Source organism: Triticum dicoccoides, chromosome 4A (genome assembly GCF_002162155.2).
Source record: "Triticum dicoccoides isolate Atlit2015 ecotype Zavitan chromosome 4A, WEW_v2.0, whole genome shotgun sequence".
NCBI classification, from domain to species: domain Eukaryota; kingdom Viridiplantae; phylum Streptophyta; class Magnoliopsida; order Poales; family Poaceae; genus Triticum; species Triticum dicoccoides.
Window position 1 is genome coordinate 328,900,852 of NC_041386.1, and position 23,528 is coordinate 328,924,379.

General features: G+C 45.8%; 1 pseudogene; it reads left to right on the forward strand.

Annotated features, from left to right (window-relative positions):
- The first annotated feature begins 21,747 nt into the window (after positions 1 to 21,747).
- LOC119283514 overlaps positions 21,748 to 23,528 on the forward strand; it is a 13,270-nt pseudogene continuing 11,489 nt past the window's right edge.

Here is a 23,528-nt window from a genome sequence, read left to right on the forward strand (position 1 = left end):
TTCTACATCCAATGGTTCAACAACATCGGTAAGGTTAAGGTAACACGTATTGTTCGTGTGCATTTTAGTATTTCTACATATGTTGATTATGTTGATTGTGATGTGGTACCTATGCAAGCATGTTCCTCATTACTTGGTAGACCATGGCACTTTGACAAAAAATTGTACACCATGGTAGAACTAATTAGTATACTCTTGTTCATAAGGACAAAAATATTACTTTGCTTCCTATGACTCCTGCTTCCATTTTGAAAGATGATATTAATAGATCTAATAAAGCAAAACAGGAGCAAAATAAGAGTGAAAATCAGATTGTGGCAAAAGAATTTGACCAACAAATGAAGCCTAACAATAAACCATCTAGTGTATGTTTACTTGCTTCTGAGATTAAATTGAAAAGTGCATGTTTACTTGCCACCAAATTTGATATTGATGATCTAAATTTTAGCAAATCTATTTGCTATGCTTTTGTGTGGCATTATTTTCATCTGAGGACATGCCTTCCTCTTTGCCTCCTGCTATCACTAACATTTTGTAGAAGTTCGCTGACGTCTTTCCACAAGATGTGCCACCGGGATTACCACCTATTCGAGGGATTGAGCATCAAATTGACTTAATTCCCGGTGCATCATTACCCAACCGTGCGCCATGCCGTAACAATCCAGAGGAGATGAAGGATATTATGCGTCAAGTTCAGGAGTGGCTCGACAAAGGTTATATACGCGAATCCCTTAGTCCTTGTGTTGTTCCTATCATTTCAGTGCCAAAAAAGGATCATATGTCGCGTATGTGCATTGATTGTAGAGGCATTAATAATATTACTATTCGTTATCATCATCCTATTCCTACGCTAGATGATATGCTTGATGAATTGAGTGGCTCTACAATATTCTCCAAAGTTGATTTGCGTAGTGGATACCATCAAATTCGTATGAAATTGGGAGATGAATGGAAAACAGCATTTAAAACTAAGTTAAGATTATATGAGTGGTTAGTCATGCCTTTTCGGTTAACTAATGCACCTAGTACTTTCATGAGATTAATGAACGAAGTTTTACGTGCTTTCATTGGACGATTTGTGGTAGTTTACTTTGATGACATATTGATTTATAGCACATCTTTGGAGGAACATTTGGAACATTTACGTGGTGTTTTTATTGCTCTACGTGATGCACGTTTGTTTGGTAACCTTGGGAAGTGCACCTTCTGCATCGACCGAGTATCTTTTCTTGGCTATGTTGTTACTCCATAGGGAATTGAAGTTGATAAAGCCAAGATTGAAGCTATTCAGAGTTGGCCGCAGCCCAAAATGGTCACACAAGTGAGGAGTTTTCTTGGCCTCACTGGATTCTATAGGCAATTTGTGAGAGATTTCAGCACCATTGCTGCACCTCTCAATGAGCTTACAAAGAAGGATGTACCTTTTGTTTGGGGTACCGCACAGGAAGAAGCCTTCACGGTATCGAAAGATAAGTTGACACATGCTCCTTTACTCTAACTTCCTGATTTCAATAAGACTTTTGAGCTTGAATGTGATGCTAGTGGAATTGGATTAGGAGGTGTGTTATTACAAGATGGCAATCCTGTTGCATACTTTTCTGAAAAATTGAGTGGTCCTAGTCTGAATTATTCTACTTATGATAAAGAATTATATGCTCTTGTTCGTACTTTAGAAACATGCCAACATTATTTATGGCCCAAAGAATTTGTTATACATTCTGATCATGAATTGTTGAAACATATTAAAAGTGAAGCTAAACTGAATCGTAGACATGCTAAATGGGTTGAATTCATTGAGACTTTCCCTTATGTCATTAAACACAAGAAGGGTAAAGAAAATGTTATTGCTAATGCATTGTCTCGTCGCTATACTATGCTTTCACAACTTGACTTCAAAATATTTGGTTTGGAGACCATCAAAGATCAATATGTGCATGATGTTGATTTTAAAGATGTAATGCAGAATTGTAAAGAAGGAAGAATGTGGAACAAGTTTGTCGTTAATGATGGATTTGTGTTCCGTGCTAACAAGCTATGCATTCCAGCTAGCTCCGTTCGTCTTTTGTTGTTGCATGAGGCGCATGGAGGAGGATAAATGGGACACTTTGGAGTGAAGAAGACGAAGGACATACTTGCTACACATTTCTTTTGGCCAAAGATGAGACAGGATGTTGAGCGTTTTGTTGCTCGCTCCAGTACATGTCAAAAAGTAAGCCACGACTCAATCCTTATGGTGTATATATGCCTTTGCCTGTACCCAGTGTTCCTTGGGACGACATATCTATGTACTTTGTTTTAGGTTTACCTCAAACAAAGAAGGGGAGGGATAGCATATTTGTTGTCGTGGATAGATTCTTGAAATGGCACACTTTATACCATGTCATAAAAGCGATGATGTTGTTAATGTCGCTGATTTGTTCTTTCATGAAATTATTCGCTTGCATGGTGTGCCTAATACTATTGTTTCAGATCATGATACTAAATTTCTTGGCCACTTTTGGAGATGTTTATGGGCTAAATTCGGGACTAAACTGCTTTTTAGTACTACTTGTCACCCCCAAATTGATGGACAAACTGAAGTAGTCAATAGAACATTGTCTACTATGCTTAGGGTTGTTTTGAAGAATAATAAGAAAATGTGGGAAGAATGCTAGCCTCATATTGAATTTTCTTATAATCGTTTATTGCATTATACTACTAAGATGTGCCCTTTTGGAATTGTGTATGGCTTCCTACGTCATGCACCTATTTATTTGTTGCCTCTTCCATCTTCGGAGAAGGTTAATTTTGATGCTAAAGAACATGTTGAATTGATTTTAAAAATGCATGAGTTAACTAAGGAAAACATTGAGCGTATGAATGTTAAATATAAACTTGCTAGAGATAAGGGTAGGAAACATGTTTTATTTGCACCTAGAGATCTTGTTTGGTTACATTTGCGTAAGGATAGATTTCCTAATTTGCGCAAATCAAAGCTAATGCCACGTGCTGATGGTGCTTTTAAGGTGTTCGAGAAAATAAATGATAATGCATATAAACTTGAGCTGTCTGCAGATTTTAGGGTTAGTCACACTTTTAACATTGCAGATTTGAAGCCTTATTTGGGTGAGGAAGATGAGCTTCCGTCGTAGAAGACTTCATTTCAAGAAGGGGAGGATGATGAGGACATCAATACCATTGTTACACCCACAGCCCCTGCTGCTATACATACTGGATGAATTACTAGAGCTCACGCACGCCAATTAAATTACGAGGTACTTTTGTTTCTTGGTAACGATTCTAATGTTCATGAGAATATGATGCTGCCTAAATTGGATACATTTGTTTTGCTTACAAATGAAGGGCCTAGCTTGGACAAGAAAGATGAACCTTTGAGCAAGTTCAAGCATGGAGATGATGGCGTGCGCAAGGGGAACAAGAACGGAGTTACAAGTGATGATTCCATGACTTTGAAGCCACCATATTGAGTGGATGAAGCCTTGAACGAAATATACAAGACGCCACTTCATAAATTTCGTCCAGAGGCTATTCTAGGTGCTGTGTCACCTTATTTTTGGGCCAGGCCCATGTAATTTCGAAATACTTGATTATAGGCTGTTTTTAGAGTCCGTATGTGTGGGGAAACAAGAGTTAGGGTTGGTTTAGGACCCCTCCTCCAAGGGCCATGAAATTCCCCCCTCTCTCCTCCATATATATAGCCCTTAGGGCATCATTTAGACTTTGGATTTTATTTAGATTAAAGTTTGCCATAGCTTCAACTTCACGTACTTCATTTGTGTTCAACGACCAGACAAAGGCGTCACAGAACCCCACCTTGATCAATAAAGCTTTCCTCTTATATTCACAATATCCAGATTGCAATCTTAGTTTCTTTCTTGTTCTTCGTTTGCCCGCAGGAAATAGACCTTCATGGTCAAGTTGATCATGCTCTGCCGTGGTCAATAACCTCTCGGAGTTGGTTTAGCGATTGGTAAGCCGTGACATCCTCGCATGTTCGTAGTTGGATCGTCAAAGTCGGCTTCTACCAAAACGATAGCTACCATCTCATCGAAAGAGGGGACACCTTTGCCTCTATCAGAAACTTGGAGATCCAGGAGTACCAACTATACCATGCTCCATTAAAAAAACTATGTTAAGACTGCTTTATCTAATCTTGGAGCCGGTGTTACTGTTATGCCTTTCTCTTTATATCATAGACTTGAATTAATAAGTTCACACCTACTAAAATCTGTTTGCAAATGGCTGATAAATCAACTACTATACCCATCAATATTTCTGAGGATGTGCCTGTTGTGGTTGCAAACGTTACTATCTTAATGGACTTTCTTATTCTTGATATTCCCGAGGACGACAGTATGTTGATCATCCTTCAAAGACTCTTTTTGAATACTGCAGGGGCTGTTATTGATTGTAACAAAGGCAATGTAACTTTTCATGTTAATGGTAATGAGCATATGGTACACTTTCCGAAGAAAAATCTTAAGTTCATAGCATCAATTTTATTGGAAAAATTCAACTATTACTATTGGACGTTTTGAATTCCCTCTTCCTACTGCCAAAAAGAAACATGATATTCTTATTGTTGGGGACATGCATATCCCCATTGAGGTAACCTAGTGTTATGCGTAAATTCTCCGGTTGCATGTCATTCGGAAGAAGTTTGTTAATAAGACTTGATCAACCTTGTTATGGATTCCTTTTGATGAGCATGAGATGGATGAATTTAGAAGGCACAACTTTTTGTACCTACCTCTTACTTTCTGTTATTTCGATTAAATAAAGCAATAATAGTATTTTCTGTCTGTTTTTTGAATTATCCTTGCAATAAAAATGTCATAGAAAAAAAGTTCTCCAAATGCCCTAAAAAAATAGTATGTTTTTATACAATATTTGAGAATTCCTAGCACTGAGCTTGCACCAGTGGGATGCACCTGTGGGCCACAAGGGTGGCAGGCGCGCCCTACCCCTTAGGTGCGCCCCCTTGCCTTGTGGGTCCCACATGGGTCCCCTCCACTTATTCTAGTACCCATCCACTTCGTCTTTCTCCAGAAAAAATCATCCCATAGCTCAAACCCGTGTTCTTACTCATCTTGCTACCATTTTCGATCTCCTTGTGCAAAGCTCCATTTGCAAAACTGTTTTGGGGGATTGTTCTTCGGTATGTGACTCCTCCAATGGTCCAATTAGTTTTTGTTCTAGCGATGTATTTATTGCAAATTTTTGCTGCTGTGGTGACCCTGTTCTTGAGCTGGCATGTCAAATTTATATGGTCCAAGGTAGTTTAGATGCATGATATAGCCTCTAGGCACTTGTAGGAGTAGTTGCTATCAATCTTGTTGAGTTTGGTTCACTTTTATTTTGAGTCATTAAAAATTTCAGAAATTTTTCAGAGGAAGAAAAATGTCTAGGAAAATGTACCAAGGTGGTTCTTCGAGAAAGCAAGCGCCGAGGCTTGCGGTACCTGAGCCGGACTTTGAACCACCAAGGGAAGCTCAAGTGCGGCCTTGTGAATGGCCGTCGGATGAATTCATGGTCTATGCAGGTTTCAAGGATGAGTTTGATGCATACGTACAAAATGTCGGCCTTGAGGACTTCGTGTCAGATAAGTGTCGACAATACTATTTCCTCACTGATTCCTTTGTGCGGGAGTTCCAATTTTCATCTAAGCGCAATACCCATACTATTTTATTTGATCTTTATGATGAATCATATACCATGGACCTTGAAGATTTTAATACTCCATGCAAAATCCCACAATGGGACATTCATAGTGAGCCTCACAAAGCTGAATACAATGATTTCCTTGCTCGCATCACTATGGGAGAAACTAGAAATATCACACATGCTACCATAGGGAGCATTCACTTTCCTGCCATACATTATTTTGCTCTCTTTATAGGTAGATGCATTAACGCTAAGCATGAGCATAGCCACCTCTGCATTCCAGATCTTAGTGTCCTCAAGTGTGCGGTGTTAGGTGATAAGCGATATAACTTGGGGGCCATTATTACGAGGAGGGTACATATTAATGCTAAAGATGGAGATTTATTTGCTAGGATTTATGCAACTCGTTTAGCTAATTATCTTGGTGTACCGACTAGAGGGAATGACATTGAGTTACCACCTGCTTTTCTAGATTATAATGCTATGGTACGCTACCAATTTCTTGAGAGGAACAAACAGTCCCTCTAGTACCGGCTAATCTTTGATAGACGGCGTGTTGTCCATATTACCCATCCCGCTCCTTCCTTCTTTAACTTTCAGGTAAATGGAAGATATTTTATAACTAGAGAGGAGGCAAACGAGTATGAGAGAACAGCGAAGGCCGCCCACATCCATGAAGCAGCTCGCCAGGCGGTAGCTGCTGCAACACAGTACAACCCCAACTATGATTTCAGATACAATCCGGGCCAGTCGTGGCCCTAGACCAACTTAGGCCAAAAACCTACTCTTGGGGGAGTACGTATTTCTCAGCGACATTACATTCATGTTCACACACTCATTCCAGTTGTCGGTGTTCATACTTTTTCATTGTATCATCCATGCTAGTTTAATTTATTTTTTCAACTTTCTTCTGGTGTGTTTGAAAAACTTTGAGAAAATCCAAAAAAATAGTTGTAGCTTCTCATTCTTCTTAGTAGTAGTATTAAAAGAAAACCTCAAAAGACTTCACGTTCTTCTTTTGCTTGTTGGGAGCTTACCCGTGTAAATAGTTTTTCTTGTTCTTGTTTTACTTCCTCCAGAAAAACAAAAACTCCGAAAACATTTCAATGTGTTTCTCTGAAATTCTTTTTCCTTTCTTTGGGTCGAGAGGAGGAGACCACGATGAAAATGTTAAGTGGCTCTCATATGCATTATTGTTGATCTAACAAAGAGCCCATATTACCTTGTCTTCTCCTTTGAATAAATGTTTGCAAATTCTAGCTTAGTCCAATGCACATGCACTCATATTATTATCCACACCATTTCGTCGTGCAAGTGAAAGGCAATAATGATGATATATGATGAAATGATTGAGATGGGGAAAAGCCGGCATGAACTCGACCTATCTTGTTTTTGTAAATATGGTTAGTTCATCGTTCCTGATTCAGCCCATTATGAATGAAACATGTTTGCAATGACAATTAGAGATGATAGTTACTCATGCCATTCTTAATTAGCTAGGAGTTTATAATGGTTTACCTTGCGTGCCAACATGCTTTTAAAATGGTTGTGATGTGGTATGATAGGATAGTATCCTCCTTTGAATGATTCGAGTGGCTTAACTTGGCACATGTTCACATATGTAGTTGAAACAAAATCAACATAGCCTCCACGATATTTATGTTCATGGTTATTTATATCCTACTCATGCTTGCACTCAGTGTTGGTTAACCCCAATGCATGTTTATGACTGTTGTCACTCCTTAATCTTTCTCTAGACTTCACTTGTACTAAGAGGGAATACTTCCTGTGCATCCACTTCCATAAACCCAAAGTTGTTCCATATGAGTCCACCATACCTACCTATATGCGGTATTTACCTACCGCTCGGAGTAAATTTGCTTGTGCCAACCTCTAAACCTCCAAATGATAATCTATTTTGTATGCCCGAATCGCTTATGTAGCGATTGGGGGATGTCAGTATGTTGCATGCTAGGTGGGTTATTCTCACGATGAGTGGCATCCGCTCATCATTCACGAGAAAATGGCCAGTAACTGGGATGCCCAGTCCCATGCTCAAATAAAATCAATATATAATTGCAAACAAAACTCCCTCGGGACAATTGTTAGTTGGAGGGTACCCTTGTTTCGGACCAGTCGTGGAATGTGCATGTTGGTGGTGGGGGAGTATAAACTTTACCATTCTATTTGGGAACCGCCTATAATGTATCTAGTATGGAAGATACCGAGATCTCTTGGTTGTTATGTTGACAATGAAAGCATACCGCTCAAAATATTATTTATCTCTGTTTCAAAAACTCGAGCTCTGGCACCTCTACAAATCCCTGCTTCCCTCTGCGAAGGGCCTACCTATTTACTTTTATTGCTGAGTCATCATCCTCTTATAAAAAGCACCAGTTAGAGGGCACCACTGTCATTTGTATGCTTTGCTATTAATTGATATTGAGTGTGACTGTGACAAGATCTCTTTTGCCATGAATTACAATGTCTAGTCAGTCCTTGATCTTCAGGGGTGCTCTGCATTTATGTTTTGCGGTCTCAGAAAGGGCTAGAGAGATACCATTTTGTTATATCATATCATGATTGTTTTGAAAAAGTGTCATCATCCAAGATTTATTAATATTACTCGTTAGTTGATTATGTCATTGATATGAGTAAATGTGAGACCTAAATGTTATTGTGAATATGGTTAGTTCATATTTTTTGTTGAAAACCTGAATGTTGGCTTTACATATTTGCAACAACAAGATCAAACAGAGTTTGTAAAAGTTTTTCTTTATCACTTTCAGTTTGTCAACTGAATTGCTTGAGGACAAGCACTGGGTTAAGCTTGGGGGAGTTGATATGTCTCCATCGTATCTACTTTTCCAAACTCTTTTAAACTTGTTTTGGACTCTAATTTGCATGATTTGAATGGAACTAACCTGGACTGATGCTGCTTTCAACACAATTGCCTTGGTATTATTTTTGTGCAGAAATAAAAGTTCTCGGAATGATCTAAAAATTCACGGAAAATATTTTTGGAATAAATAAAAAATATTGGCAAAAGAATCAATAGAGGGGGACCCACCGGCTGTCCACAAGGGTGGAGGGTGGGCCCTACCCCCTGGGCACGCCCCCTGCCTTGTGGGTCCCCTGGACCTCCACCGACCTCAATTCCAACTCCATATATTCATGTTCGGGGAGAAAAAATCGGAGAGAAGTATTCATCACGTTTTACGATACGGAGCCGCCGTCACCCCTTGTTCTTCATCGGGAGGCCAAATCTGGAGTCCGTTTGAGGCTCCGCAGAGGGGAAATCATCGCCATCATCATCACCAACCTTTCTCCATCACCAACTTCATGATGCTCACCGCCGTGCGTGAGTAATTCCATCATAGGATTGCTGGACTGTGATGGGTTGGAGGAGATTTACCATGTAATCAGGTAGTTTTGTTAGGGTTTGATCCCTAGTATCCACTATGTTCTAAGATTGATGTTGCTATGACTTTGCTATGCTTAATGCTTGTCACTAGGGCCAGAGTGCCATGATTTCAGATCTGAACCTATTATGTTTTCATGAATATATTTGTGTTCTTGATCCTATCTTGCAAGTTATAGTCACCTACTACGTGTTATGATCCGGCAACCCCGGAGTGACAATAGTCGGGACACTTCCCGGTGATGACTGTAGTTTTAGGAGTTCATGTATTCACTAAGGGCTAATGCTTTGGCCCGGTTCTCTATTAAAAGGAGGCATTAATATCCCTTAGTTTCCAATAGGACCCCGCTGACACGGGAGGGTAGGACAAAATATGTCATGCAAGTTATTTTTTGTAAGCATGTATGACTATATACGGAATACATGGCTACATTATATTGATGAATTGGAGCTAGTTCATTGTCACCCTAGGTTATAATTGTTGCATGATGAATGTCATCCGACATAATTATCCATCATTGATCCATTGCCTACGAGTTCATTTCATATTGATCTTTGCTAAGTTACTTTTCCGTTGCCATTGTTACAATTGCCACAAAATTGCTACTGTTACTTTTTCCACCGTTACCATTACTTCCATACTACTTTGCTACTAAATAACTTGCTACAGATATTAAGTCTTTCATGTGTGGTTGAATTGACAACTCAGCTGCTAATACTCAAGAATTTTCTTTGGCTCCCCTTGTGTCAAATCAATAAATTTGGGTTGAATACTCTACCCTTTAAAACTGTTGCGATCCCCTATACTTGTGGGTTATCAGGGCGCTGGATTTCAGGGCGGGGACTGGATGTCCGGGCTTGTGTCTGGCCGGATGTCCAGGGTCTAGGCCGGACGCTCAGGCCCTATAGCTCGATGGCTGGGCGGCTGCTGGTGGTACTCCCAGGGGCCGGATGTCCGGGGCTTGGGGCTGGATGTCTGGGTCCCGGAGACTTCTTCGGTTCCTTCTAACTTTCCTCTTAATTCATGAACTTGAGGACTTGTCCGTCTTCATGTGCGTCTTCGAGAGGGTCTTCTTGGTACCTGATCATGCACAACATTCCGGACTTAGGTCGTAACCATGTCTCGAGTGGATCATATGGAATACCACTAAGGAAGGAAGTCACATCGGTCTCGAGGGCTCTAGCTCATGCTCGTGCCATTGGTCCTCTTGGCACTTGATGAGACGATGGTAGGTCCATGGGGATGACCGTAGGATGCTCCGCATCATCTCCCCCTTGGGAAAGATCCAACCTCGGATCGAGAACCTCATCACCATGGTAGGGAAAGAGATCCTTGATGTTGAATATGTCGCTCATGGAGTACTTGTCGCATGGGGTGTCGATATTGTATGCGTTGTTGTTGTAGCGTTGAAGCAACTTGAAGGGTCCATCGACTCGTGGGAGAAGTTTGGAATTGTGTTCGTTGGGGAAGTATTCCTTGTGAAGGTGTTGCCACACAAGATCTTCGACGTAGAATATCGTGGGTTGCTTGTTGATGTTGAGCTTGGTCGCGAGTCATTGTACTTGGTGCTCGATGGTGTGCCTTGTATCTTCATGCACCTTCTTGAGGTAGCTAACTCGTGCACTCGCATCCATGTTGATGCGGTTTTGTAGTGATAGAGGTAGAATGTCCAATGGGAACAACGGGTTGAAGCCGTAGACAACCTCAAAGGGGGACTTGACGGTAGTAGAGTGTCGTGCTCGATTGTAGGCGTACTCGGCGATGCGTAGACACTCTTCCCACTCCTTGATGTTATACTTGATCAAAACATGTAGGAGGGTAGATAGCGTCTGGTTTGTGACCTTCGTTTAGCCTCGGTTTGAGGATGGTATGCCGAAGAGAAAAAAAGCTTGATTCCGATCTTGGCACATAAGGTATTCTAAAAGTAGATAAGGCACTTGATGTCGCGGTCCGAGACAATCATCTTTGGCACTCTGTGTAGGCGCAAGATTTCCCTACAAAAAAGATTTGCAACATGTGACACATCGTCTATCTTGTTGCATGGTATGAAATGTGCCATTTTAGAGAATCGGTCCACAACAACAAACACGGAATCTTTGCCATTTCGAGTTCAAGGCAAACCAAGCACAAAGTCCATACTAATATCTTCCCATGTGTGATATGGAATAGGAAGTGGCATATAGAGACCATGGGATTGAGCTTTAGACTTAGCTTTGTGACATGTAGAGCATCGGTTGGTGTAGCGTGAGACGTGTGGAACATCTTGGACCAAAAGTAGTTCTTTGAGAGCGTAGCAAAGGTCTTTTTGCGTGGAAAGTGTCCCATTAGTCCTTCTCCATGATCTTCTTGCAAAAGTAACAAATGAAGAGAAGACTCAATACATAGTTTGTTAGCTCTCATAAGATAATCATCCTTGATGTAATAGCGTTCCCAAGATGTATGCGTCAAACATTTGGCATAAGGAATAGCAAAAGTAGGATCATGCGCATACAAGTATTTTATGTGCTCAAAGCCAATAACATTCAATTCTAGTTGGGTAAGAAGCATGCATCTAAGGGAAACCGCATCTGCTACAACATTCTCTTTGCCTTTAATATACTTGATGACATAAGTAAAAGACTCAATGAATTCACTCCACTTTGCATGACGCTTGTTTAACTTAGTTTGGTCCTTAAGATACTTAAGTGTTTCATGATACATGTGAATGATGAACTCATGAGGGCGGAGATAATGCTCCCAAACATGCAAGACTCGCACTAAAGCATATAGTTCTTTGTCATAGATGGGGTAGTTAAGTTGCGCTCTGGGAAGTTTTTCACTAAAGTGAGCTATGGGGCGATTCTCTTGCATCAACACACCTCCTATGTTGTACCCACTAGCATCACAATGGATCTCAAATGGTTTAAAAAAGTTGGGTAATGCATGCAAAGGGGCACGCGTAAGCAAATTCTTGAGCTCGTTGAATGTGTTATCTTGAGATGGTCCCCAAACAAATGGTGCATTTTTATTACTCAAAGCAGGTAAAGGTAAAGCAATGGGGCTAAAATCCTTCACAAAACAACGATAAAATCCAGCTGAACCAAGAAAACTACGCACTTGTTGCAAGTTTGTTGGTTGGGAACACATTTTAATATCTTCAATCTTAGATTCATCTACATGAACACCCTTAGAAGACACAACCAAACCCAAGAAAATGAGCTTGTCAACACCCAAAAGGCATTTTTCCATATTAGCATAAAGGTGCTCTTTTCTAAGAGTTTGCAAAACTGTTCTAAGATGGGTGACATGATCTTTGAGGGATTTGCTAAAGACAAGAATATCGTCAAAATAGACCACAACAAATACGGCAATGTATGGGCGAAGAACAAAATGCATCACATGCAAAAATGTGCCGGGTGATTCGGATAAACCCATTGGCATGTCCAACAATTCGTATAAGCAAAATTTGGTCTTAAATGCGGTTTTCCATTCGTGACCTTCTTGGATGCGTATTTGATAGTATCCACTTTTAAGATCAATTGTAGAGAAAATTGTGGCTTCGCAAAGCTCATCTAGCATGTCGTTTAAGCATGGAATGGGGTAGCAATATCTAACCATGAAAGCATTGATAGGATGACAATCAGAACACATGCGATATGTACCATCTTTGTTGGGAACAAGGATTACTAGTATGGCACATGGGCTCAAGCTTTCTCATACATGGCTGTTGCTGATGAGTTGTTGAACTTGCCGTTGGATCTCCTTGGTTTCCTCGGGGTTGATGCGATATGGAGCCTTGTTAGGAAGAGGTGCTCTGGGGATGAGCTTGATTCAGTGTTCAATGCCTCGTAGTAGAGGTAGTCCCGAAGGTAGCTCGTTGGGGAAAATATCTTGGAATTCCTGCAATAAAGAAGACAACACTAAAGGTAGATTGTGGGAGGTGTTAGTTTTTGTGGCGTCGTCCTTGCACAAAAGGACATAGTGCATAATACTTGATGGGTTCTTACACACTTCTCTCATCTCACTTTTGGTGGCAAATAGGACTAAGTTTTTCTTTTCATCCATTGTGGAGGCACTCATTTTGGGCTTGTGGCTCTCACTCCCTTTAGGGTGGCTCACTCTCTCAATATTTTCTCCATGATGGTTTGTTGCTTGCTTGTCGATGATCACATGGCTTGGTGACATAGGTCGTAGCACGTACTCCTTTCCTTTCATCTTGAAGATATTGTGATTGGTTCGCCCGTTGTGGATGAAACCATGGTCAAATTGCCAAGGTCGTCCAAGTAGGAGGTGGCAAATGGACATAGGAACGACATCACACTCCAAAGTGTCTTCATATGCTCCGATCTTGAAGGATACTTGCATGGTGTGCTACACTTCAATTGTGTCGGAGTCACTAAGCCACTGAACCTTGCAGGGGTGGGAATGCTTCATCTTGACCAATTGGATGTTAGAGCATAGTTCTTTACTTGACAAGTTATGGCAACTTCCTCCGTAGATGATGACCTTCATGGACCTTCCGTTGATGCCAGCCTTGGTGTGGAAGATATGGCATCTTTGGTCTTCGTCTTGTTGGTGTTGAAGAATCAAGACCTTCGAGACAACGAGAGCGGGGCTCGAATCTTCGTCACTGAAGACTTGATCTTCTTCATCTTCATTCACTTACGGTGCATAGCCACATGCTAAAGGACTTTCGTTTCGCCTTCACTCACGGAGTCATAGGTGCCATCGTCGTTGAGGATCATGGTGCACATATCGGTACACTCTAAGGACTTGTGGCCTTGGTCGCCGCATGTGAAGCATTTCATGGAACTTGTCTTGATGGTCTCATCCGGTGGAGTTGTAGATGATGAAGCTGTCGGCTTGAAGTTGCTTGTAGTAGGTGGACGACTTGAAGATGTCTAAGTTTCTTGTAACTTGACTTGTCTCAGTTGCTTGGAGAAGGTTTGGTTGAGGTAGAAGGTGGTTGAGTCGTTGAAGCTTAGTTGGAGGAGCCATATGTCTTGGAAGAGTACGTGGCATATTTGAAGTCATCTTGCACTTGTTGCTCCGCCTTGGTGGCTTGATGCACTAGCTCGATGAGGTTTGAGTAAGGTTGGAAGTTGGCGATCTTCTTAATAGGGTGATTGAGTCCATTCAAGAAACGTGCCATAGTTTGCTCATCATCTTCCATGACATTTGCTCGAATCATGGAAATCTCCATTTCCTTTTAGTACCCTTCAACGCTCTTTGTTCCTTGCTTGAGGAATTGTTATGTCTTGAGGAGGTTGCGGTTGTATTAAGTTGGCACAAAACATGCTCTCATAACATTCTTCATTTGCGCCCATGTTGTGATTTGTGGTTCACCTCTTGCTTGTCAACGCTCAATGACTTGCTCCCACCAAATGAGGACATAGTCTTGGAACTCAAGGGATGCCATGGGGCTCTTCTTCTCTTCCTCGTAGTTGTGGAAACGAAAGATCTTGTCGACCTTCAATGCCCATGAAAGATACTCTTCGGGATCGTTGCTTCCGGAGAACTTGGGCATGGTGAACTTGAGCTTGGCGTATCATCGCTCTTCATTGTGTTGGGGTCGAGGGTGATGACGTCCTTGTCATGGAGGGGCCCTCAAGTTGCTCTTCACGTGGAGGATTGTCATTGTCGTGTTGCTCTTGGCGAACTTGTGGTTCTTGTCGAGCTTGTGGAGGAGCTTGTCTAGCTTGTGTAGGAGCTTGAGGAACTTGTCGGTGCAATCGTGCTTGATAAATCCTCTCTTGAACTTCGTCACGAAGTGCTTCTTCTTGCTCACATGTATGTCAGTTGCATTCGGCGATGGCGCGACTTGTGTCCTGGAGGGCACGTTGCGCCTCAAGTCCTTGAGCTTCACGCCATTGTTGTTGTTGACATTATGCCTCGACATCTTGTTTGTCTTGATGTTGGCGCGCTCACTCTTCCTCTTGTTGACGTAGGCATTGCCTTTCTTGTGCTTTTGCAAGAGTTGCTTGATTTTGACGATGTCGATTTTCTTGCGCTAGGAGTTGCTCTTGATGATTGGTGCCGGGTATAGGATTGTCTTTTGCTTGATGATCTTGGCATGCGGCTCTTCGAAGAGTGTTCGATGTCGGTGTACTTGAGCCAGAGACGGAGTCGGAATGATGACTTGAGTGGCTCCTCCTTGAGTAGGACAAAGTGGTAGAAGAGTGGTTGGCCAACAAGGCATGAATCTCGTCCATTCTTGCGTTGTTCTCTTGTTTTTTGTCGAGCTTGTTGTCGAAGTAGTCTCTTGTACGTTGCTCGAAGAGTCGCAAGTCGGTGGCGAGGTTGTTGGTTGGGTTGCTCAATTCTGGTTGTTCTTGATGCAAAGCTCTTTGTGCACCGAAGAGGTGGTTCTTGGTGACGTAGGTGTTCGGGTCCTCGTCTTGCTCGATGAAGAGTGGGTGGGTAGAAGTATTTGGCCTCTCCATCATTCCAAGTAAATGTGTGAGTGGAAGAAAGGAAAATCAATACCAAACGTACCTTGACCAATGTTTGGAATGGATCAAAGATCACTCAATGATGTAATGAGTAAATAGCACAATTGGCACCGTATATCATCAATCTCTCACATATCTAAAAAGAAAGCTTATGGTGGAGCTCAATTAGGATGGTGGCAAAAAAATTATGCAATTGTTAGTGAGACTAAATAATGCTGAAAAAGATTCACAAATTTGCAAATGCAACAAGTAGGCCAATAGCAAAAAAGAGGTACATGGAAACACACACACGGAAAGATAAATGGGGTTGAGCAACCAAAAATGAGCGCAAAATGTGGAATCCACGGAAAATGCTCTTGTTGCTCAACTCTAGAGAGATGCTAGCATGATTGCAGAATAGGTGGATACAAGACCTGTGCACAACCTACAAAGCAAAAATGCAATGACTTATATCCCAAGTATGCTATATGTATGGTGTTTCGACGATATGATCCAAGATGATGGAGTATGACAATCTTAATGTAGTATGATGCTATGGTTCTTGCCTAAAAGTTCTTTGCTTATATTTTCCTTTTGCTCAAAAGCTTGTTTGGCCTTTTCTCTTTTGAGCTCTTTCTTTGGCCACTTATGCAAAGCTTCACGAACCAAGATAGCAATTGTGTATATGCTATGAAAACCTTGTGACACAAGAGATGATATCAAGATATCGATACCAACATGATATGATATATGCAACGAGATGATGATCACCAATCTGCACAAGTAACATTGCCGGCAATACTCAAAGGCTAGTCTCGATTGGAAGGGTATGCAAAATGTCCTATGGGGTTATCAATGTAAATGGCAAGGAGTACAAAAAGTTGTCGCCGAAGTTACCGTCCTTGGTTTGTCATACATAAGCAAGGACCGATAATGATGAAGTGGCCGTTGTCGATGACGAGTCCGTGGCGAAGATGAGCGGCGGTGGTGTCGATGTCGAACCGTCCCTAAGTTGCCGAAACGCGTTAGGAAACGGAAACCGCAACTCAAATTCTCAAAAAAAAGGTGTCAAAATTGTCGGAGTTGGTAGCGGGTAAGCGGTGGTGGTTGTGGAAAGCGATGGTGGTATGCGGACATGATGGTGGTATGCCGGGTAAAAATTGGCGAGAGTTAGGCGGGAAACGGAGCGGTGGATGGGGCTGTTGCTGCTAGGGGCCGGATGTCCGGGTTAGCTGGCCGGATGTCCGGGGTGGTCGGAGGTCCGGGGTTACGGGTCGGATGTCCAGGACCTGGCTTCGTGGACGAACTCGGTGGATCTCGTGGAAAGAGGCAATTCCGGGTCAAAATTTGAGAGATTTCATGGATAGATTTGGGAGCAAAGTCTAGGGAAGCTATATCTACGAGTAATACATCAAATCCACAAATCAAATCCAATAAAACTTCATCACACCAACAAATCACAAAAAAATTGGGAGGGCTAATTTTGTGGGGATTTTCAAAATTGGGACAAAATCAACAAAAAAGGCTAGAAAACAAGGGTAGGGGCTCCAAATTCATGATCAACCTAGGCTCCGATACCAAGATGATGTAGGGTGGAAACCCTAGGGCCGGTCTTTCATGATTGGAGCGGATCCTACGAAGAACATGAGGGGAAACATGAGGGGAAACAAGACGAAACACTCAAATCAACGAGGAACGATCACACATGTGCTAGATCCACGAACATAAAGAGTGATTCAACATCCAAACAGAATAAAGGACGATACAAAATGTCTTCTCCATGAGGAGGTCTTGAGGAGCCTCCCCGTGATGAGGTCTTGAATCCACTTGGGGGATCTTCTCCGTAGAGGACATGAACTCCTATGGAGAAGCTAGCAAGTGAATGAGCAAAGCTCTATCTCTCAAATGAGGTAATCCTTTGCTAACCCTATAAGAAGGGAGGAGGAGGAGTCTATATAGTCTAAGTGGGCGAATGGGTACAAGGGCCTTAGCCCTTTAGTGTGCGCAGGCAAGGGAGCCGGACGTCCGCGCGTTGGGCCTTCCCGAAGTGCCGGATATCCAGGCGGTCAGGGATGGTCTTGGTGCTCTCTAGATAGGCGGGATCTGGATTTCCGGGCTGGAGGCCGGATCTCCAGGTCTTTTGCCGGATGTCCGGGTTGGTGGAGTCCAGCTTGGGTGGTGTTTTGTGATGGGGCGCCGAATTTCCAGGCGGGGGCCGGATGTCCGGGCTTGTGTCTCGCCAGATATCCGGGGACTGGGCGTAACGTCCGGCCCTATAGCTCGACGGCTGGGCGGCTGCTTGTGGTACTCCTAGGGGCCAGATGTCCAGGTCCCGGAGACTTCTCTGGTTCCTTCCATCGTTCCTCTTCATCCGTGAACTTGGGGACTTCTCCGTCTTCATGTGCGTCTTCGAGAGGGTCTTATTGGTACCTGATCATGCACAACATTCCGGACTTAGGTAGTAACCATGTCTCGAGTGGATCATATGGAATATCACTAAGGAAGGAAGTCACCTCGGTCTCGAGGTCTCTAGCTCATGCTTGTGTCATTGGTCCTCTTGGCACTTGATGAGACGATGGTAGGTCTATGGGATGACCATAGTGTCAGATTATGGGTTCCGACAAACCCTTGAGGTTCGAACACTTGGGTGCGCACAAAGATCTCTCCCCCTAGCTCACGCTCTCGCAACGATCTCAAAGCCTAGCTCACCAAACCCAAGGAACAAGGGACACAAGAGTTTATACTGGTTCGGGCCACTGTTGCGGTGTAATACCCTACTCCAGTGTGGTGTGGTGGATCGCTTTGTAGGCTGGGGATGAACAAGTACAAGGGAAGAACAACCTCCTGAGGAGAGGTGTTCTTGAGCTCAATGAGCTTGTGTGGCTGGGGATGATCTGAGTGATCTGTCTCCAGATGAGCCTCTCGCTCCCTCTCGATCCACCCCCGGCTATGGTGGTGGCTAGCCCTATTTATAGAGGCTCGGTTCCTCTCCCCAAATATTAGGCGGCAAGGGATCCCACAACGGACAATTTGAAGGGGGACAATGAGTACAAGTTATCCTGACAAAAGGTGGTCTTCGCCTGCCAAAGGTTCTGGTGGTGACGTCGTCGTGGGCTCTGTGGTGACCTTCGTCTGGTCTTGGTCTCGTTGCATCAATATGGAAACCTTTGCCTGACGCCTCGGGACTCCTCGCCTGCGCCTACCTCTTTAGCACTGAAGAGGAATACTGGCACTCTGCGCCCGCTGGCGCCCGCCTGGCCTTGTTCGTCATGGCTTACGTCACGGGAACCTCACAAGGTGCGCCTTGCCTTGATCTCTCCGCTCCTCGCGAGCCAGCCTAGTGAGGCTGCCCTTGAGGAGGTCTTGTCTCGTCCACCTCGCGAGGCTTGGCCCCTCGCGAGGGTCTTGAGCATTGGTTGATGAAGATGGGCCATACCAGGCCACGAGTGGAGCCACGCCCTGGGCCACAGGCAGGCAGGTCTGGGTACCCCCGTTCCCAGGACACCGACAGTAGCCCCCGGGCTCAAGGTGTGCTCGTGTTTGGCTTCGCAGTGAAGCCAAGGGGAAAGTGTGGAGCGCTGCGGGCCCCAATAGCCTGCGGCCTTGACTGACGTGTGGCGATTGGCAGGTCGTGGGCGTCTCTGCTTCCCCGTGCTGCCTCGACAACTTCCTGACCAGACAAAAGGCTGGCGCGCATCGCGGTGTCTTCATTGCTTGCCTTCATCTTGCTCCAGATCCCCTTTCTTGCTCTTCGCCCCCAAGTCTCCAGATCTGCGCCGGTCCTCCTCCAAGCCCGCCATCGATGGGACCTAGCAAGACAAAGGCCACCCTTCCACCCTCCTGTTATGAGCTGGCTCTGAGCATGCCCACCGTGTCGGAGAAGAACCTCGCCGCAACACTTTTGATGACGGCGGAGGGAGGTGATAAGAAGAGAAAGACTGTGCTTCGGGTTGGCTCCGCCAAGCCGAAGGCCTCTGACAGCACCTTCTATCCTTTCTTCATGAGTAGTGTCGTGGCGGGGTTGGTTCCCCGCTTCTGTGACTTCTTCTACTCCGTCCTCAGCCATTACAAGCTGCATGCCCTCCATCTTCATCCCAACACTGTCCTCCTTCTGTCTGTTTTTGCCTTCTGCTGTGAGGCATACGTCATGGTGATGCCGTCCATGGCGCCGCTGCGCCACTTCTTCTATCTTCAGATCAAGGACGGCCATTGCTCGGGGTGCGCCAACTTCGTTGCGGCCAATAAGACCAACGCTATCTCGAAGGCTAGGAAGAAGTCCGAGGGCTTCAGGAGCAAGTGGGTCCTGATGGACGCCAATTGCTCCCACCCCCGGCTCGTGCTGCCGATGGGGATGCCCGTCTCCAACGACGGGTGGTTCTACGCGAGGCTTACCGATCGCCGGGCGGAGCATGTGCTAGAGAAGATGACCGCCGATCTGAAGCCTGACGACCCAAATGCAGCGAAGCTGACAGGGGCCATGATTGTCAAGGAGTTCCTGTCACAGCGCGTGGCTCCGCTCCAGTCATGCTCACGCCCCATGTGGAAGCTCGGGGACGGGGGTGAGGACCTCCGCCTATGCTCGGAGGCCTTGTTTGAGGAGGAACTAGGCACGGCTCTCCGCTCCCTAGTCATGAACGACCAGGGGTACCCTCCTAAATCCTTTGTTCCTCTGTACCGCCGCCTCGACGGAGCAAATGTTGCTGCCACCATGCCCGTCTTCGATGGGCGCGGGCTCGTGCCTTCGACGCCTTCTAATGCCCTAGTAGCGACGACTCCGGTGGTGGTCTCCTCCGGCAGCTCTGACGGGAAGGAGGAGCAGGACTCGGAGGCGACCCCGGAGGGGACCAGGGAGACCTCCCCTCCACGGAAGGCAGATCTCCTCTACGCCCTGCCTGATGATGACGACACTGGTGACCGTCCGGTGAGGGAGGTCCTGCCCCCTACTAGGGAAACCACAAGGTCCAAGGTCACCCCCTCGAAGAAGTCACCGACGGTGATTCCGATGAAGAGCAGGGCGACACTGGTCACCCAGGGCGGCGCTCCTACCCTGGCACCGTCCGGTGATGCCGCTGGGTCGGCTGCTGCTTCCTCACCCTCTCCTCGGGCCCGCGCATCGGCGCCCCAGACCATGGGGCCCTTGGGCTCCATGCTCCTGAAGAGGTCACAGGACTATGCCGCGGTGGACTAGTAAGCATCTTGCCCTGACTTTGTTCTTGCTCTTGCTTTTGTTGCTGCTTCCTGATGTTCCTCCCTTGCATTACCAAGACGATGCTGTTAGCGAAGAAGAAGAGGGATGGGCAAGCACATCCTCGCGTGCCCAACAGCCTGGCCTGGCTACACCCCCTCCGGCACAGAAAGGAAGTGGAGCCGCCCACACTTCTCCCGCTCGGTCGTCCTCGCGAGGCCCAGTGGACAAGCATTAGGAGAAGGCGATCTCCTCGGCCTAACCGGCTCCGTAGGCGCCTATTCCCAGCTCACCCGTTGACACGGCCAAGGTTCATGAGCCCCCAGCTCCACTTCCTGTCGTCTCCAGCTCGCAGGTCTTGGTGACGGCGCAGCCTCCTCCTTTGGTTGAATAGCTGGCCCGCGATCCTTCGGCTCCGCCCGACGCCTTGGAGGAGGCCCTTTCCATGCTGGCGCGGTTTTAGGGCGACCTCCAAGGCCCTTACCGCCGACTGGTGGCGGGGCGCCTTGAAGTGATCTCTGGTTGGCTGTAGTCCGACACATCTGTCAGGGCGCCGCTGAACCAGACCATGGTAGCCGCCGAGGAGGACAAGCGGGCTGCTGAACAAGCCGCGGCTGCCCGTGAGGTGGAGGTCATAGATGCCGAGGCTGCCAAGAAGCACTACCAGTCGATGGAGGCCGAGCTGGAGACCATGTGCAACAAGCGCGCGGCCAAGGCTCACGGTCGCAAGGCAGAGGAGGAGAAGATGAAGGCCCGAGAAGACGTCGTCGTCACCCGTGACGCCGAGCTGGAGCAATCCGCGAGGGCGCATGCCATGGAGCGCAACCGCCTGGAGGAGCTGGAGAAGAAGATGGCAGCAGAGAAGGCCTAGCTGGAGGCCAAGGCGAAGGTTCTGGCCGAGGATCACGCGGCCTTCAAGTCCCTTGAGGAGAGATCCCACAAGGCGCTGAAGGCGCTCTACGAGAAGGGCTTGGAGAAGCCACCGGCGACGGACGATGAAGGCCCCGCCCAGCTGCTTCCTTATCTTGTCGTGGAGCTCCAGGGTATCGTCACCGGGATCGTCCCCATGGTGGAGGGGGAAGCCCGCGCATTTTCTTCTTCGGCTCTGACGTGCGTCTTCAGCCAGCTGCATCTTCGTGACCCCGACGCTGACCTCAGCGAGCTGCTTGAGCCCGTGGAGGAGGGGCACTGCACAGCTACTGCCACAGCCATGGAGGGCCAGGTGGAGGCCCTGTTGAAGAAGTTGCTCGCCATCGAGCCTGCGCCTCCAACTGATGGCCCCGTCGACCCTGCGACTGAGGCCAACGACACGCCCGACGGTGGCGCTGCTGGCGGGAAGGCGCTCCCTGACGAAGGTGCCCAAGGCTGTAGAGAAGGCTTGCTGGTGAAGAACGGTGCTCCTTCTTGTTTTACATTCTTGTGAGATTTCCTTCAACATGGGACATGCCCCGTGGAGGCGTTAAAACTCTTATGTTTTGCGGATAATATGATGTGTAATAATTTATTTAGGTCCCCGGTTCCTTCCCGTTTGCTTGATGTTCTATGTCAGCAGGGCCCGACCCCGTGCATACCTCAGCCAACATTGGGCTGTCGGGATCACCAGGATGGACCAAGTAGTGAGGGCCTACGTGGCCAGTTAGGCTCATGAGTCGCGATGCTAAAGAGTCCCCCTTGATGCTCAAAATTCCCCTGAGGTAGGCCTTGGTGTTTTACGTCGGCAAGGCCCAACCCCGGGCATACCTCAGACGCCATTGGTCCATCCTGATCATCAGGATGGAACAAGGAGTGAGGGGCTACATGGCCAGTTAGGCTCCTGAGTCGCCATGCTCAGGAGTCCCCCTTGACACTCAAACAACCTTCATACCTTTCCTCGTCGAGGTCCCGCTCGGGAGTGGTGCCCAAAGACCAGGTCCGAGGGACCTGGCAGGGCGGCCTATGCTAGGCAGGACCTGAGCGTAGCCCCCGTACCCAGCCCCCTCGCGCGACTCTCCCGAGGGGAAAGCGTTGCGGTGAGGCTGGACATTGAGTCGTGTGGCTCCGTGAGGTTGGTACCGCCATGGGGCCGCCCTCAGTTGTTTATCACCAGCGCGGAGCATAGCGCTTCCGCACTTGCGCGGGCATAGCCACTCCTTGGTCGTGTAGACACTACTAGGAAAAGGGCTATAGATAGGATTGATACTAATGGCGCACCATGGAAGCAGTGCGCCACTACTATATACTAATGGCGCACCGGTTGGTGATGCACCATTAGTGTGGAAGACACTAATGGCGCACCAGAAACTGGGTGCGCCACTAGTATTAAATTATTATTTTTCCTTTTTGCCATACATACTAATGGTGCATCAGGTCGAAGTGCGCCATTACTAGTTCTAAGTAGTAATGGCGCACCAAGCAGACAGTGCGCCATTACTGTAAAAAAAAATTGTTCTTTTTTTTTGCAAAACTACTAATGGCGCATCGTTTCACAGTGCGCCATTACTATTTTAAACTAGTAATGGCGCACTATTACCCGGTGCGCCATTAGTATATATATTTATTTTTTTTACTTCAAGATTCACGCGTTTCACTCGTTGTTTAAACTAGTAAAGAGCACAACTCATGTTTCACGCGTTGGTTCAAGCAGAAGCTTCTGTCGTACCCTTTACATGAAGATTCTTCCACGGAAGAACAACTCATATTCGCCTTGTCACAGGGCGCCGAGCACAACCTGATGACCTATGAGGCGTACGATATCAAATTTGAACTCATGAATATTTTTAAATTTCATGGGCACTTTTCGAATTCATGAATATTTTTTCAAATTTGATGAATATTTTTAAATCTCGATCGCTATCCCCCTTCATCTCG